The following is a 15,666-nucleotide window of genomic DNA, read 5'->3' as shown; positions in this document are numbered from 1 at the left end:
GGCTTAAACACAGGACATTCCGCTTTAGCTGCAGAAGCAGAAGTGATGAAGAAGCCTGTACACTGGCGATAATGATGAGAGGCAGGGAGTCAAACTACTAGCGCCATTTATAGAAGAAAAATTAAAATAACTATGAAAATTTCCTTAAAAGCTGACCATAAACGTGGATTGCAACTGGGATCGTTAATTAGAACTGAAAGATTTTTATGAATGCGAAACGCCTCTAGAAAATCTAAGTTGCCGATGGGAGATGCTTTTTAAATAATTTTAACTACTGAAAAATGGAAAATGGATCTTCTGATAAAAAAATATCGGGGAAGAGGATTTATATATTTCATTTTTCCTAACATATGCTTCATGTTCCTTAAAGAGAAATGTTAAAGCTCTCCTAGTTTGTCAATGTAAATTAAACCACATGGCCAAGGAATTTGTATATAAGCCCAGGAATTCATATCCGGAATGGGGTCTTAAATTATGGAACTGAGAATTCTATTGATAGAAGAGAAAACGAACCGAAATTTGAATTTCTGTAAATTATGTGCAGTTTTATAGCTATTCGATGGAAAGAAAGGAATGACAATTCTTATAATCTCCTAAAACGAGACAGTGCTTTTTGATGTATTGAGATGAGAGGAGCAGAATTCTTATAATCTCCTACACTTTCGAATCTAGTGCTGCAAAGTTACGAATATTACGCTGATTCTTGTTGCCTTAATATCTCCAATAATTTCTCTTCGGCGTGTTTATTTTAACACAAACATTAAAGGTATATTAGATAGCACATAAAACCATTACACGATAGGAATATTATTGCATTTCAAGGTACCTACGCTAAACATGTAGCGAAACTGATTTTGCAGAATTACTATTTTTCAAAGAGAAAACTAGTTACCACATGGAATTACATACAGCGCGGTCAAGTGCTTTAATCTTCTAACTCTGTAGACGCGTCCATTCAAAGAGTTTTGAAATCTCATAGGTCATATACCGAATATCGATATTTTCGCATCTCATACGATCAAGTGACATGGATTCTAAAATTTCATCCTTATTATATGAAATCAGATGTATTTATATACCGATCCGTAACATGAAAAAGTATTCGCACATGCACATGAAATTTTATGATACAAATTAATTAACAAATGCACGACTTACCGAATGGAAAAATAAAAGTGATGACAAGTTTTTGGAATTTCAAGTAAATGCCAATAATTTCGTATATATTTGCATACTCTATAGCAGTATTCTCGTCTCGAACTTAAACTGCAGAATTCGACTTTGGACAGCATTTAAACATTTTATTTTAAAGTTTGAAGTTCAAAACATCACGCTCATGACATAATGATAATGAATGTAAATGTCAGTCCTAACATATGCCTCACAGAATGCATTATAACAGGAGTGGCCAAAGTGTGGCTCGCGAGCCTGATACGGCTCTCGTTGGCAATTTGTGCGGCTCGTTTTGCATATAAAATATGTATGAAATATGGTAAACTAAAACTACTCAGTGTCCAAAAGGAAGTAATTAATTAGTTTAGACTCCTTTTATAAAGTTATCAGGGATTTCTTTCTATTTGAAACCTCCTCCACTACTTCGATAATGATGCAAATATGAACTTGTAGCTTTTAGAAAATCTAGATGCGGTTCTCGAACATTCCTGAATTCAAATTGCTGCTCTTACTGACATGAAGTTTGGCCAACCCTGCATTATAAGGGCAAATTCGATGCATGAAAATGCAAGTAAATAGTAATCCAAGTTATAGAAACTTTCCATTTACTGTAATTACATTAAAAACACATCTTTCGTTCTAGAAAGAAATGGCTAACGGCTTCAGAGGTGTAGTGACAGCAAATTCATTGGCACATCAAAAGCTCTATGGGGTTCGATTCCTGGCAAAAGTAAATTTTTATATTCACTCAAAAGAAATTCGCTGAACGGCTCCAACTTTTAAAAAGGCATTTAAAACACATACGAATAGTTGCAACCCAAATAGAAAGTAGGATGAGCCTTGTACACGAACGATGAAATAAGCTTATAAAACCTTTACTCATCGTATTTTTTTTAAAAAATCTTCTGCTTCAGCGGAGTAAAGCTTGGATTTAGAGACCTTGCTGAAGTCAAATTTTTACTGATACAAATAGAATAATTCTGAAACGCAACACAATTCATAAACTTCGAATTTCTACAGTTAGAATATTCAAAAGTTTTACATCTGGCAATCAAACTCCTAGAAAGAGCTGGATGCTGATGAATTTTCTAGACTAAAAAGACAGCTAGGTAATGTTTTAAAATATTTACGGCATATTTCAAACTATCTAAAAATACTTTTTCGTATTCAACCCTGAAAATTCACGAAGTATGGTTTCTAAAATATCTACAAATGAACAGTTCTAATTCTTGCTCACATCTCTAGTAAATATTAACAGAAGAATTTTAAACAATCCCTAGAGCATCTACGGTCAACATTTAAAAATTCATGGGATGGCACACCAGTTTTCGGAAGTTACACGATTTAGATGTATGTCTCACATTAAAATCAGAACATGGTTTTGAATTTCATATTGTATAAAAAATGTTTAAATGCTCTCTAATGTTTGAAATCGAAAATTCATGAGGTATAGATTTAGAAATTGTCTCGTTAGTACTATCACACATATACAAAATGTCGTCAAAATTAAATTAATGATTGTATTATTCACATTATTAATCAAATGAATTTAAATTAATTAATGCACAGAATTCAGAATTACAATACTAGTTAGACTAAGAAGAATTGTAGAAGCAGAAATAGAACATATAAAAAATAAAACAAGTCCCACAGCAATATTTTATAAACAACAAGCATAAAGCAAAACCTGATTCTCAATCAGATTCCAGATTTAGCTAACAGTCTCATTTTAAGAAAGTCCCCCAAATCAGATTTTTAATTACCATCAAAAAGGAAAGTGGACGTTGCAGGCATTTTAGAAATGACTATGTCTAGGAACCTAGTGTCCTTAAATAGGGTTTTAAACTAATAACAAATATAAAATCTCATTATCTGCGGAAAACAATTCGCTGATAAATAAAATTAAAAAGGGGAGGTCTAATGCACTATATTAATGTTGTCATTAAGTTACTTAACCATTTTTCAAAATAAAATACGATAAACTTTGTAGATTTAGGATCGTTTTGGAAGCCGGAGACACGAAAAATGTGCAATGTTCTCGCCAGGACTCGAACCACAGACCTCTCGAATACGCGCCAAGCGTGCTGACTACTACACCATGAAGGCATGCTAAGAAGGCGGGAGAAATACCTTATATACTCCCCGTTTTAAAGGGCGACTGGGGATTAGAGGCCCTAATCGCCAAATTATGGTGGTGAAGAATCATCATTCACCACCTTTTTCTTTTAGTTCGGGCGCCACTATAGATTTATTAGGTTATTTTCGATGTCAAAAAGCTGATGTAATGTGCAGTGCCCTCGCCGGGACTCGAACCACGGATCTCTCCAATACACACCGAGTATGCTGAACACTATGAAAGCATGCTAAGAAGGCGGGAGAAATACCTTATAACTTTACGGAATAGATGAGACTACGTTCACAAAGAGTGCAAAGTCAGCAACAACTCTGAAACCTAAAGATCCACTCCAACGGAATAATGGAGGCTTACTGCACACGCTATTCAATCTGGGTTAAAATCCCAGATAAGGCATGGACGTATGACGTGACTATAGCGTCTTAATGAAATGGGACATTTAAAACCTTGTCAAGCTGAAACGTTCACTTGAGGGATCAGTGATAAGGGAAGTAGGCAGATTAAGATGATGGAAGATACACAACCTGCTTTTGTATTTGCTTGAATTAAATAATATAATTGAATTTTGAAAGCTAACAACAAAAATGCACCACGACCGAAAATGTATAACACTCATTTTGAAATCAAAGGATGGCATATAGTGATAATAAAATCACAGAATATCGACAATTACCATAGGCAAATCAAAATAGGGAGGGACACCAGAAGTTCACCAGTGGTCCGTACAGGTAAGAGACCCGCTCCACTAACTGGGCAGTTTCGCTCTAGTTTTGAAAAAGAGCATTATGCGGGAGGTTAGAGAGTCCCACCTATCTTCCTCTATCAGCAACCTCTTGAGAAAGCTTTCGGATCGCTATGTTTTTCCAGTACCCTCTTGCAGCGCAGCCACCATTCACTTACAACATCCATACCTTCTCCAGAATTCGATCCTGGGCCCATCGGTCAAGCAGTGAGAGTCATTAACTACTATACCGCATCGAAAAAAAATCTAGTTAGTTTTTGCTAAGGCGAGATTTAAGTGCCTTTAAAATTACCACGCAAAAATATTCAATTCTCGAAAAGTACTATTAAGCCAACATGGCTAGCAATCTGTTCCACTCACTGAAGACTTCAGTTTTGATAGAATTGATGCAGAAGATTACTAGATTCAAATTCAAATGAATGATCCGAGTGACACTGATGATGAAATGCAACAAAAACGTGTACGTGAAGACAACAACCAAATGAAAGCTTAAAGATGGAAGTTTTAAAGGAGATAACACACAAATAACTAAAGGGAATATTTCGCTATTCATTATCTCTTAAGCAGCAAGTAATGATTTTTGATCTAATGCTTATCGAAGAATATATTTATTTGCCGAAGCTTAAAGAATAATTTTCCTCCCTTACCATAAAATGTAAGGCTGATGGGGGAGGAGACATGACTCTTAATAGCCCTGCATTTAGCTTCAACAATTTGTGATAACTATGATAAGTACAACCATCACATTTATTTTGCATTCAATTTTCCTTCTTAAAAGAGTACATACTGTATGAAATGAATTGATAATTAAATACTGGTAATTTATCATGGAAACTATTTTAAGTTAACAAGAGAAATGAAAGAGCCGATTTTTTTGCAAAAAAAGGAACAATTATTCTACAAACCACTAATAACCGTATGACTTTTAATTCTGCAAGACTCCTAATTAAATAAGAATTTAAGAAGATGTTTCCTCCTACCTATCAAATGAAGCTAAGGGAAAGCTTGGGAGTGTCTCACTAGTTCAAAGACAGTTTATTCGATTTTCCTCGTCCTGCAGCCATGGCGTTATTTCATCGTTTGACTGAGCACGATTGTTTGAAAGGCCATCTTTTTAAAATTCGACTTAGGAACTCTTCTGTCTGTATTCATAGTAACTCTGGTCAGTCCATGGGTAAGGAGCATACTGACGAATGCATTGCACTATTATCTTTTAATTCTATCGTTCTTAAATATTAGGAAGCAAGATCAAGGTCTAGTGGTCAAATGTCTGGCATTTGTGCAAATAAATTACAGGTTAAAACGATTTTGATACATCAGATAACAACAAGGGATTAGTTAATCGCGTTAATCAAGCGGCACTGTACCATAACGTCTCTACAGAATTAAAACCATTAACAGCTCAGAAAGTGTTTCAATGTTCTCTGTCCACGGGTTGTTCTGAGTCGTGATGAGAAAGCAGGATAAAAGATCATCTCTACTGCGCTAAATTAGGAGAAGTGCTGCCTGCCATTCACAGTTCTGAGACCATTTAGCAATATTTTCGCTCTTATCCTCATCAACTGTCCACAGAGATAATTTTGGGCTGCCAGGGGAAAGGAATCTTTATAAATAAATTTTTATAAAAAAATAAAGGTCATGATCTTTATCCTCCCCCAACAGCGATCGAGTATGAAGTATGGATAATTATACAGAAGACAGTGGAATGCGAAGATGCATTGAAGTATCTTACTTTGACACAAAAATATTCCTGTAACATACGAATGTCAAAATTCTTAAATATTAAACTCATACTTAACCCAGAAATGGCAACCTATTTTCTTCTTCTGCGATGTTATATTTTAATTTTCAGTTCTTTTTAGAGATATACGCTGAGCCTGTGATCCATTGTGACAGGATGCTTTTGATTCTACTTTAATATAGAAGAAGTCAATGAATGTCATAAACAACACTTCATTCGTAGCGCTTTGTTTCAAAATGCCATCCCACATCTGCAACTTCAGTCGTAAATATAAAAACCAGGAGGAAGGGAAAGCAACCAGATAATAACTCAGCGAAAATCCCTAGCGCTACTTTCTCATCCTTTTCCGTTTCGGTTATGGTTATCTTTAGCAGTTCAACCCACCCGATGGAGAAACCAAATAATATGACCAGGGTGGGAGGTAATGGGGAAAAGAAGACACAAACAGCTACAATGTAGAGTGCGGGATAAGGGCGCGGAGTTCGGGGAAGGGGGAGGTCGCATGGAGTGCGGAGGCCGGCTCTGATTGGAGGAAATGGGATTTACGAAGCTACGAACTACAAGTAAACAGGACACTTCATCATTCGGCTGCTGGATAGCTTATAACAACGTGAGTCGTTTGGCATATGCATACTCATCTTTTCCCTACCGTAGGGGAAAACGACGACTTTGGAGAGGATTTTATCTATTTAGTTTTCCCTCATGGACCTAATTCAGAAACATCCTCACAGAAGGAAAAATAAACGTATTCTTTATTTACATAAAATCTGATAACACTTACAAGCTGCACGAAAAGAAATTGAACACACCAGCCCTTCAGGATGGGTAAATACTGCACATTCTATAAAAACACTTTATTTGCATGAACTCAAAATGAACAGCACTTATCAAGCTTCGCGGGAAGAAATGAGAGTACCCGCTTCGGGGTTGAGCAAATAGTGATAAACTCTCAATATTTTGAATTTTGTAGGAGTGACAAATATTCAAACTGCCTGAAATCCGATGTAGAGAAGTAGAAGTATGTTGATTATAAGTTGAGCGGTATTTCAATTCGCATAATCGATTTTTCTATTTGTAAAAAATAACTATTTCAAGCAACTCAAGAACGCTCTGTTACTTATTTAGGTTACTTAAAATTTATTTTTAGGCTTTAAACATTTTTTCCAGCATTAAAAAACATTTTTCAGCAAAATGGGGAGATGTAAATGTGTAATGCGCAAAAATGTGTGTAATGCGTAAAACACATACGCTGTGTTTTTTAAAATGTGACACTTTTTTTAAAGCGTACACTTTTATGTGCTTTACACTTCTCCCCTCTCACTTTTTCACGGATTTTTTTAACCGAATAAGTCATTTTATGCATAGTAACTGCTGGAAGTGGCTTCAGTCCTACCGGCTGTTCACTTGGTAGCACATTCTCACACATACTGGAGAACAGCCTCATGTGTGTGAAAAATGTACATAGAGATAGATCTCTAAAAATGAATTTAATACGTCAAAGATTTTCATTTAAAAAATATGAATTTTTGTTTGTTTTCTCTTCCGTATCTCTAATGTGAGGGGCACATCAGCAAACTGGAGCAGATTTATGCTTTTCAATCTAATAAGATACTGAAATTTGATAAATTTGATATGAAGCGCAATTATATCATTATAAACAGTACATAACTTTAAAATATCTTTCACTTTACCATCGAAAAACTCAAATTTGCTAGGAGATAAGAAGAGCGTTATACAATTACTTGATAATTTATTCTGTACACCTTTACTTAATTCATGAACACACCGACTGTTCATGAATTAAGTAAAGGTGTACAGAATAAGCATCCAACTCTTACGGTGCTTCTACATTACAACGCAGGTAAAGAAAGCCATAAAAATTTCTCGATTTGAGAAATTTAAATATTCTTAACATTATTATTTCTTTAGTCATTTACTTCCCCGGCTTCACGTCTGTTTTCATTTCGAATATTCTGATGATTATTCTGATGAATGAATTAAGTAAAGGTGTACAGAATAAGCATCCAACTCTTACGGTGCTTCTACATTACAACGCAGGTAAAGAAAGCCATAAAAATTTCTCGATTTGAGAAATTTAAATATTCTTAACATTATTATTTCTTTAGTCATTTACTTCCCCGGCTTCACGTCTGTTTTCATTTCGAATATTCTGATGATTATTCTGATGAATGAATTAAGTAAAGGTGTACAGAATAAGCATCCAACTCTTACGGTGCTTCTACATTACAACGCAGGTAAAGAAAGCCATAAAAATTTCTCGATTTGAGAAATTTAAATATTCTTAACATTATTATTTCTTTAGTCATTTATTTCCCCGGCTTCACGTCTGTTTTCATTTCGAATATTCTTCACATCACGGTTTTAAGCCATTTTCTTCCTTGGTTTCGTTTCTGCTTCCGTTTTCAACGTATATTCATTCTTGGTCCAATAGCAGTTCTAGATGTTATGAGTGAATAGTAATTACAAGAAGACAAGAAGTCATTCAAAACTATGAAGGAATGTACTGCGGTAGGAGCAAAGGCAAGATTTCGAAATAATAATTATACTTTTCACTTCTTGTAAGTTAGTCAGCAGCTCTTGAAACAATTGTAAAGTTCGGATAATCAACATTAGAATCGAGATCAATCGAGTTCGGATAACTTACCAATCAGATGATGAAAGTTTACAATACAATATTTATTTGTATGATTCAAATCCCTGAATGTTTTGCTGTGAATTAAAAAATACGTATATTCTCAATTATTATTATTATTATTATAAGTGCACAGCCCCGATCCTCTTAGTCGGCACAAGCCGGGCGTATGATAAAAAAATGAGACTGGCCAGGGAAAAATATATATATATATATATATATATATATAAGGGGGGGGAACATATAAAGTCCAAAATCTGAGTTTCAGTGCCGAATCCCAGTTTTATCTTTGTTCGTATTTATAATCATTATTGTCTCTGCAAAATCTTTCAAATTTGAATAGTTCCTTTTAAAATCTTAAATCTGTTTCGTGAATTAATATGCACCATTAAGAGTGTTCATAAAGGGATTTATCTGAGCTAACGGAGTCAGTTCCATGAGTCGACTAGCTCCTCTATGCGTGGAGTTTAGATTTTTCAACTCGCTGCCTTTGGGGAAAAACTGGTTTTGGAGATGGGTCGGCTAAGTCAGTCCGTTAGCTCAGATAAAAGCCAGTCTGAAAGGCCCTTTACATTGATACTTGAATAAACTTACTAAACTGCCCAAACATAGCAAGATAATCTCGAAATTTTCTTATACTAAAATAACGAAAACAGAACATTTAGCAAAACTGCTTACTAAAAAAGTACAGATATCGTCCTTAGGAAGACAGGGAGACATCAAGAATTTTCTCTACTTTTTAGAAAAAGAAGAGATATCGTCCTTAGGAACATCACAAATTCTCTCTACTTTTTTCTAAGTGACTGGGCACTATAACATAATACAATTATTCTTGTCCATATGTAATGTACGTAAGCAAAGAATATCAACAGAAATAACGAGGATGGATAAGTTTTAATTCTATACTTAATGCCTGATAATGCTCAAAGATAAATTAATATGCAAGTCTCACAGACAAGTTCAGAATAAAGGCGACAGAACATGGAAAAAAAAAAAAAAAAAAAAACTTGGCAGTGAAGATGGATTCAAAGCTCCTAAATTCATCGTTTGCTGTTAGAGAAAATAGTAGCGTACGTCGAATATTGTATATACGGTTTAGGCATTTATATATATATATTTATATAACAGAAAAAAGTACTTTTGCAATATGGATGATGTAGAACGTAGAGAGGTAGAATCCATAATAAAGAGCAAGAATTTTGATGGCGTAGAATGCTGAAATGACGATCCACAATGAATAGGAAAATGGCACCCGAGGCAGATTAAATCTTCATTTTATTTTCAGTAAACACGTTGCGACCACAAACAACTTGGCACATTATTTGTGCCCATTTCCAGAGCAGTCACACTTTTTGACGCTATTGCGATAGGAGAGAGCACAGCGGAATTGCGTCAACAGAGGATGAAGAGACGTGCACATTTATCCAATATGGAAGATCGCCAAGAGGAAGGTTTTGGTTTGGGTCAGAAAGTTTTTAGTTCTCAAAATTTTGAGTATGGGCCTCGAATTACCCACGGGATCAGCGTTGCCCAGGCCATGCAAGATGGACTGATGTAGAACCGACGCAATAATATAAAAAATACGTAAATCAATATTGTAATTCAAACTAACGGTAACCTCTTAATTCTCCTTCTCTATTCTAAAAATTGTAATAACTTCTCTAGATCTTCTCTTCTTTAAGCGCCACTATCTATGGTTCTAGATAATTTAGGGGTTCTGTCGATGTAGTAGTCTCAGAGAGGTGATGTTCAAATTGGTTTGGTTCATTTAGCTACTACAAAGGAAGCAAGGGCTATCTGCCTACAGCCTTCGTGGAGGACTTTATACGGAAAACTGGCTCGTATTCACGTTACGCATGGGAACAACATGAAAATGTCCATACAGTCAGACCATTCGTCTCGAACCGAACTCATGTTGAACTACCAGAACTCAGCCATTTTACAGCTCGGCAAGTCAGCCTTGTGTGATGCTCAGACAAAATGTTTTTGTTAGGTAGAGGGGAGCGAACGTTTTTTCTTATACGCATGCGTATTAATTATGATGGTGCAGCTGTTTCTTCTACCGACACATCCGTCATTCGAGCTTCGAGTGTAGGGAGATGCTGATATGTTATTTGCTGTGTGATGCTCAATATGATATCCTGTGTGATATTTTTATTCATTATTCATGTAAATAAAGTGTGTTGTCCTACGATGGCTTCTTTACTCTAAATATTGGCCTCTGAACAACAAATGGTAGCAGCTCCATGGTTTTGTCAAGAAGAATTGGATATTAAATACCAAGTCTTTGTTGTTCAGAGGCCAATATTTAGAGTAAAGAAGCCATCGTAGGACAACAGTTTTCGTTTTCAGAAATACAGGTCTTTTTCAGAAGTGCCGCCTTAGAAGATTGCTACTAGGGGGTTCACTATAATTATTTCATGATAGATAATGCAATTAATCTATTGTCAACTTGAAAGACGGCTATTTATCCTAAGAGAAATTTAAGAGCGATATAACTGAAATTTTTCTTCTATAATCCTCTGCTATACTGGTTTAATTGTTTCCTATATATTTTTCATTACATATAAGTGATGCATGCCCATACACATTCGGCAAATATACAGCGAAACGCATGGCAAATTATTAACAATTAAATTATAAAATTATTAAAAGTTAAAATACGAAAAGGCAAATTTAGGTAAATCACATGCGATTGAAAATAGAATTGCATTTCACTGTGCATCGTTCTAAAATTATTTCACAGCAATTAGCGTGGGGAAAGATCCAGCCTTTCGTGAGCAGAAATTTCTGATGAGGGGGATAAAAGAAAGCATCAAATGAATTGGGAACGTTTACTTCAGTAGGGGTTACTGATGAGGAGGATACTGATAAGAGCGAATGAATCAGCACAATTTTGATCATAGGATGCAAAGATTTTACAAAGAGCAATCCAATTTTCTCGTTGCGCAGCAATATCTCTTTAATTAAGGCAAAATATTAAATGACCATTTTGTTACCATTGGTCACAACCGTTTTAACAGTCATAAAGAGCACAACAGCCGGCTTATGTGACTTTGATTTGAACGATATCCTGGTTCATTGAACTGTAAGGGAACAATTTCGCTATATAAACGTTCTACGTCTTCGCTCTTGCTTGACGTTGGCTAAGTTTCAAGAACTTACGATTGCAAGTATTATCTCACCCACTTCCTAGAGTTTTGACAATACACTATCACATTACGCTTTGCTTCTGCTAGTGCAGCATTTTTGTTTCCTTGGCCTAGCATTTTAAACAGTAGCACCAAGCACCAATGTTGACACCGCACACGCCAAGTTCTAAAAATCCAAGCAAGTTCGATCAAATTCAGTTCTTTATTAGTGTAAATGCGTAGCAAATCTTGCTTCTTTCACGTTTAAAATAACGTATTCGGCTTAAAACATTCGGAGACCTTCTGAAATATCAAAAACTTAATCTAATATTTACCAAAAATAACGAAATTGTCAATGATAATCAGAACTTATCAATTTACTGAGCTAAATGATACTGCTATTCGGAATAAACTCTTATGGCAGAAAATATATAATTCAGTATTCAAAGTCAATCAGTATTCTAAATTGAACTTCTAAGTTGGCTAACTTGAAAAACGTTAACCGAAGCGGTCAAAATGTATTTGCGAACGATATATTATATGCATCTTCTCAAGTAATGATCACAAATTTCGGCATTTTCTCTTTTCCATCATTAACGTAACATTGATAGGACAAATTACAAGGATGAAAATTAGCATTAATTCCAGAGGCAGTATTTTAATTTGTCGTACAATTGATACATATCTTGTGTTTGGGAAATCCTTAAATTACCTTTATAGACGATACTCTAGATTAGTTTTTGCTTAATTATTTGAAAGTACTCAAAGATTTATTTTAACTGGATCATGCAGTTTTAAAGCCTTTAACTTCATGGCACCAAAAGTAGGGCCTACTTATCATTTAGACTCATAAAGCGGCAGCCTATAGCCCCGCAGTTCATCCTTATTTTCTTATAATTATTGTCTTTTCACCCAATTTAAAAAAAAAAAGGAGGGAAGAGGTTGGCGCTGGTGGACCTGAAAGAATAGAATACTATGCCTGAAGCCTACGTCTCTCTTAATCAGGTACCAGCCTGACCTGACTAAAAGAACATCATCGAATTTGAAAGTTAATATTCCATGGATAATGTCATAAGTTATTGCAATTAACCACACAAACCCAATGCATTACATAAAACTACAGAGGTGTAAAATCATTAGAGATTTTTTTAGCAATAATATTGAAATATTAGCCATCGCAGGGCATCGAATGTAAGACCTTCCAATTTCTAATTGGATGTCTTGGTCGCTATAACTAAAAGGATAAACGAGAAGGCAGGAAGGCTCGGTTGGTGCACTAAGAGGATAATTAACATTCAGCTTTTTTTAGTTGAAGTGCAACTGTAGAATCTTGTCAGCTAGAATCTGGAAAAATCAAACGTGAATCATATCGAGAATCAAACCGAAGATCTTCCAGTTGCTAACTAAATGTACTGAACATTACACTCAAGACCAAAAGGAAGGAATGCCTTTAAATACCACAGAAAAGTTTACTAGAGAAGAAAAGGAACTGCTCAATGCAAAATCAATCTAAATAGAAATACCGAAGGCAATGGCATTTTCCATTTGACCAAAACAGCCTTTTACATATTTTACTAAAATCCTACTTTGAGTAAAATGTAGCTCCCATTTACCATAAGGGATAAATAACCAGGAAAGCGATAAGACAGTCATTACACATAATAATGATGCAACCCATTCGATAGTCTACTCTTTAACCCAATGAAGGAGGAGGAAAACATGCTCTGAGACTGGCATTCCGAAACAGTCCTATTGGCCAACGTCCTGTTACTTTCTTGAGTTTCGAACAGTTAACTATTGTTCTAGGTCCGTGCAAAAACACACGTGTACAACCTCGTCAATGCGACCAGCAAAAAAGCAATTTACAGACTTCTCAAGCGAGAACGAAAGACGAAAAAAGGTATCAGATAGTTGGTTAGTTAGTCTTTTCCCACGGATGAGAAGCTCCAACGAAAAACTTTGTTGCAGACACAAAAGGTTAAGTGACCACCAAAGGAGGCGAAAAAACCAGTTTCCGATGCGTTACTACTCATACGAATGGAAGTAAGAAAACAAAAGAATTCGAGACGGATCAAAAGCTAGTTTGCCCAAGGTTTCTATCTCCGGTTGGCGATCACCTGGAACGGACGACGTTGAGAGGGGGCGGACAGGAGAAACACTGACGAGGCCTCATGGGGTAAAAAAAAATTCGATCGCAAAATTTCAAAACGCGTCTGAATGTAATTCTAAATGCTGTACATTTTAATCGAATCTACTATTACGAGATTTAAAGATGTCTAGAATTAAAAGCATACTTTTGGAAGAACAAAAAAAGGCTGTTGAAAAACAAATAGCAGTTCAGATGCCTATCAAATGATATAGAATAGTGATGAAATACTAACTAAATATCAGGATACTCAAGGGAAGAAAAACAGCTTTCCCTCCCCTTCGAAGCGAATTAATGATGATGTTAAGATTCACGTAAGTAAATTCACATATTAAAATGACATCTGAAGAACTTTTTTTTTTTTTTTTTTTTTTAAACTTATTCTGCATAATCTGGATATCGAGATTTATTTGCCGATGCATAGTCAACACACACACCATTAAAAAAGGAATCCTTAAATTGTTCAAAATAAGATTTTAGAATTAGCTTCGAGGCACAACGAAACTAAAGGCACTAAAATCCTTCCAACTCAAGGTTTTAATTTATACATTAAGTATTCATTCGAGAGGCCTATACACGTGTTTCATAACGTAAAGAAGTAAGCAGTCTTTCTTACCCGACAGCGATACTTACAGGCTTCCAAAATAATGGAGAATAGCAGTAAGAATTAGAAATGAAGACTTGTAAAAAGGAACCAAATATACTCTGGATTTTCATAGAAATTATAATATATATAATTGGTAAGCCTAACGCCCTTAATGCAGATATTAAAAATCTAATGTGTACACCACATGAATTCCTTGCACGGAATTTGTAGCAAAAAATGGACATTTCATTTAAAATTACGATTTAAAAAAAAAAAAAAAAAATTAAAATTAACGGAGCTGCCACTTTCACAATGAATTCTATATAGTCTACTAAATTCATCTCAGTTAAAATCTACCTCCTTGGATTAAACTCAATTTGCATAATACCAGTTTGACATAATTCTTACTTGAGTAAAATTAATAAATGGGAGACATCTTCGCATTTATTAATTATTGTTTACTGATCGGGAGTTGGTTTGCTCCCCTTGCAAAGTCAACCAATTTCCGATCAATGACGATACTTACTTGATTTGTTGATTACCTTTTAATTTTTTTAAATTTCTATTTTCAGTTTTTTCATAATTCATATTAGGTATTTCATTTTAAAAATATTTTCAAAATTCATTTTTAAATGCTTATAAGTTACTTCGTTCAACTAAAATTCTACTACCTTTCTCAAAGGTGTGGTGTATTTAATTATGGCAAAGCACACTAGGGCTATCTGCCCAAGGGCAGGATGCCTTCGTGGAGGACTTTCTAAGGGAAACTGGCTCGTATACACGTTACACATGGGGGAAAACCACGAAAACACCCATGCAGCCAGCCCGTTCGCGGGATTCGAACCTCGAACCGAACTACCAGTGTTGAGTCCTCTGACCGAACTACCAGTTTTTACGGCTCGGCCGCTGGTGAGCACCTTTCTCAAAGGAGATAATATACTCAATAATCCATTAGTAAATAAATTATCATTTTATTACCTTGCATCTTTTGCGCAACTATTTTGCAATTTATTACGATTAATTCATATATTTACTTCAATCTTATCTCTCTCTCTCTATATATATATTTATATATTTTGGTGCGGCCGACTGCAACCAAAAAAGGGAGTTGCACAACTCCATGCAGTCCTATATACAAAATTTCAACGTTCTTAAGCTATTCGTTTTTGAGTTGTGCCAGATACATACATACGTACGTAGAGACGCCATGAAAAAAAAATCTCTTTTGAATCCATTTTAAATCAATTTTATAATTCGTCTGGGGGAAAAGAGTTCTTTATTCTCTCCTTATGTACAGAGGTCACGCAAAAACATTGTTAAATTGCATTCGATAGCGGTCAATGGATATTTTTGTTGAAAT

General features: G+C 35.2%; 1 protein-coding gene across 4 annotated transcripts in view; it reads right to left on the bottom strand.

The window, feature by feature from the left end:
- The window catches only part of LOC118200281 (insulin-like peptide receptor), a 529,147-nt gene that overhangs the window by 322,375 nt on the left and 191,106 nt on the right, over positions 1–15,666 (bottom strand). Inside the window, exon 1 of one of the 4 annotated variants that reach the window (XM_085818479.1) lies at positions 5,849–6,002. The exons of the other annotated variants lie outside the window; for them this stretch is intronic. The gene's annotated coding sequence lies outside the window, so the exon portion shown is untranslated. Of the gene's footprint in view, positions 1–5,848; positions 6,003–15,666 lie in introns of those variants that run through there. 4 annotated transcript variants of the gene reach the window in all.

The sequence above is a fragment of the Stegodyphus dumicola genome, chromosome 6 (assembly GCF_044657685.1).
Source record: "Stegodyphus dumicola isolate Sdum_Otavi_A_Nest chromosome 6, ASM4465768v1".
Lineage (NCBI taxonomy): Eukaryota > Metazoa > Arthropoda > Arachnida > Araneae > Eresidae > Stegodyphus > Stegodyphus dumicola.
Note: the sequence above shows the minus strand (reverse complement) of the source record. Positions and strands in the feature narration are given on the sequence as shown.